A 3,389-nucleotide genomic window follows, 5' to 3' on the forward strand; every position below is an offset into this window, starting at 1 on the left:
GTGTCAAATCAACCTATAGGGTGCCCAAAAAAATAAAAAAACAAAAACCCATCACAAAGACCAACATGGGAATTTTATTGCAATAATAAAACAGGTGGTCTTTTTGTCAATTCAAATTTGAATTCAAAGTGTCATATTTGAATTCATAGAAAAAGAGGTACTAAAACTTCAAAGTGGCATATTTCAATTCATAATTGGTGATATAGATATTACTCCCTCGCCTTATAAAACAGGAAAAACAATGAATGATGATAAGTCAATTGAGTATGGTAACACTTTAAAACACACCATTCAGACCATAAAGCTGAGCTACAAAGAAACAATAACATTGAAGGCAAAGTTAATCAAATCTAAGAGAAACCCATATCATACCAACTTACCAAGTTAAATATATATACATAATAAATATCAATTTCATTATATAAGAAGGTTCATACCTGTGGAGCTGAGAAAATTGAAAAACACATACTTAATAAAACTGGGCCAACGTTGGTAGCATATTGAAAGCGGATAAAAGTAGCCCTTCTAATTCCAAACACTTCAAGAAAACAAAATGAAAATGTCAATTGGAAGAGCAGGATTACAAACATCCACCAAAGTCACCAGCTTTATATTGAAAGAAGTTGATAACTTTTTTTTTTTTTTCAACCAACACATCTACTTTGAGTCATAAATAAACTTTGTAACATATCAATTCAAAAAAAATTGCTACTTAAAGGTTTAATAACATATTATGATATCAATCTGAAATATTAAAGAAGGGACTATGCTATTATATTCCATAGTTCACACAGACCAATTGCTTCTGATGAGATCATGAAACTTACCTGAAGCATTAACAAACCGAATATTACCAAAAACAGCCCACACCCAAAGCCACATCGTAGTTACATATGTAAAAGATATGCACATGAAATGAGAAGCAGGTAAACTGATTTTAACAAATCACAACTGCACATCGATTTATAAACAAAAAATTTGCAAAACATTTTTGAGGACAGCAAGATACCGAAATTGAATAAATTTGCCATCTAAAGGTGCCCTGAAAGTTGTCCAAAAATGCCCAGTGCTCCCAATTTGAAATAGATAAGCAGAAATGTTACTCCAAACATAGTAAAGTCAAGACAGTGCAATAAAATTATATAGTTTTAGATAATAACGAGAAAAGAATAAAATGTTACTCTAAATTTAGTCAACACACTTTTACCAAAAGAAAATTCACAAAAGCAATTGAGAGGATAAATATGATACTTCCAGACAGAAAGAAATACAGAAAGTCAGAGAAATTCCACCTCCTCAGAAGTACAGTACTATGCTAATGAAATCTGTGATGCCTTTATTGACAATGCAGATATTGAAACAACAAAATATGCTAATGAAATCTGTGATTTGATCAAAGTTGTTTCTGTTCCTTTTTGTTTTCTTCTTCTTTCCTATTAATTTTGAAAATACTTGACCAATTCAAACGTTCAGGAAACTTAGTTGGTAATTTGGTATAACATTACACTTATGTGCACTTGATGTCTCTGTTTTATTCTTATGCAGATTGTAAAGAATTTCAATATGGTCATATTCTAGTCTACACAACCCAATTCCCTGCTATTTGGTTATATGATATAATCATGCCCAACTGACATGGACTTAACAATAGTTACAGAATGCTAGCAGAAGGAATAGTTCATAAACAGCTAACCGTACAAAGTCGAAAACCAATCATCTCCTGACGGACAAAATACACATGATTCTGTGTGGCCGAGTTGATCCACTGGTCAGGCACATTAGATGACTTTTGTAGAGTGGCTTGATCAATAGAGACAAAAGCGGAAACCCTCCAATCTCAAGTCTTTTTGCATTCTGGACGTTGACCAAAGATAAAAGTACCACTGGATCAATTCAAAGAACAAAGATCAACGAACAACGCTCCAACATGAAAACAATAATACAAGAATAGATAAAACACACTCAGAACACAATAAACCTCTTCCTTGAAACGTAATGGTTCAGCACACAACAAGAGAGTTAATCAAGTATAAATCGTACTACATCCTGCACAACAGAAATCTGATCAGACATGATACTGAAACTACAATACGAACAATGAGTTACAATAAACACAACAGCAACATACTGATCGATAACATCAATTGGTGGAGGATAATTTTTCAGACTTTTACTCCTTTTTTTTTCCATCGTCAGCACTCATGTGTCCATTGCAAATGAGATTCTGAAAGGCAGGTTTGCCAAATAATGCAGTAGATAACTCCACAAGAGCGTAGAACCTGCATAATCGGAAGGAAACAATGAGGCCTAGCTTAGACATTGGAAACTTGTGCTCAAGTTAGGATAAAAGCTGACACAAAGGAATCTAATCCTACAATAGGCACCCGACAGTCATTAAATTAATTAAAAAAGAAAGAAAAAAAAACCCTCACTGCCCCTCAAGTCTCGTATACGGAACTTGAAATTTATACATTAGAGTTTGCGGGAATAGAAATAAGTAGCTGATCCTGACTTGATATATCAGACCAAAAAACTGTAGGTGAGCAAAAAAGTATCCCAACTAAAGAGTATTAGCACATAAATAGTTCCTTCAAAAAAAATTTGTTGAAACTTAACCGTCCCAAACGAATCCCTAAACCCTATATGACAGCATGAAAGTGAAAGCTACATCCAATTAAATTAGGGACCTGCAGATAGAAAGGTAACCTTATACTACAACTGCCTCCCAGTAAACAGATTAGAAGAGCAATGTCTCTTTTCTCGTCAATCGCCTTTCTTGAGGCATGAATTGAAGAATTCAAGTCAGTACTCACTTGTTTAAAGTCTTCAATGTTAAAATTTATGTCAGTCTCTACTCCCCTGAACTTGATCACCGCTCTATCATACATTCTGCAGAAAATAATTTGGAATAAGTAACTAATCATTGAAATTTCTACATGTTCTTGGCTCACATTTGCTTGGAGAAATTTTTTGTTTGTTTCCCCAGAAAAAGTAAGACTTGCGTATGGCAAGCAAATAGGACGCACCAAGCAGCTGCATGTGATGTGTCGAATCAACCTATAGGGTGCCCAAAAAAATAAAAAACAAAAACCCATATCACAAAGACTGACATGGGAATTTTATTGCAATGATAAAACAGGTGGTCCTTTTGTCAATTCAAATTTGAATTCAAAGAGGTACTGAAACTTTAAAGTGGCATATTTCAATTCATAATTGGTGATATAGATATTACTTCCTCGCCTTATAAAACAAGAAAAACCATAAATGATGATAAGTCAATTGAGTATGGTAACACTTTAAAACACACCATTCAGACCATAAGCTGAGCTACAAAGAAACAATAACATTGAAGGCAAAGTTAATCAAATCTAAGAGAAACCCATATCATA

The sequence above is a fragment of the Fragaria vesca genome, linkage group LG1 (assembly GCF_000184155.1).
Source record: "Fragaria vesca subsp. vesca linkage group LG1, FraVesHawaii_1.0, whole genome shotgun sequence".
Taxonomy (NCBI): domain Eukaryota; kingdom Viridiplantae; phylum Streptophyta; class Magnoliopsida; order Rosales; family Rosaceae; genus Fragaria; species Fragaria vesca.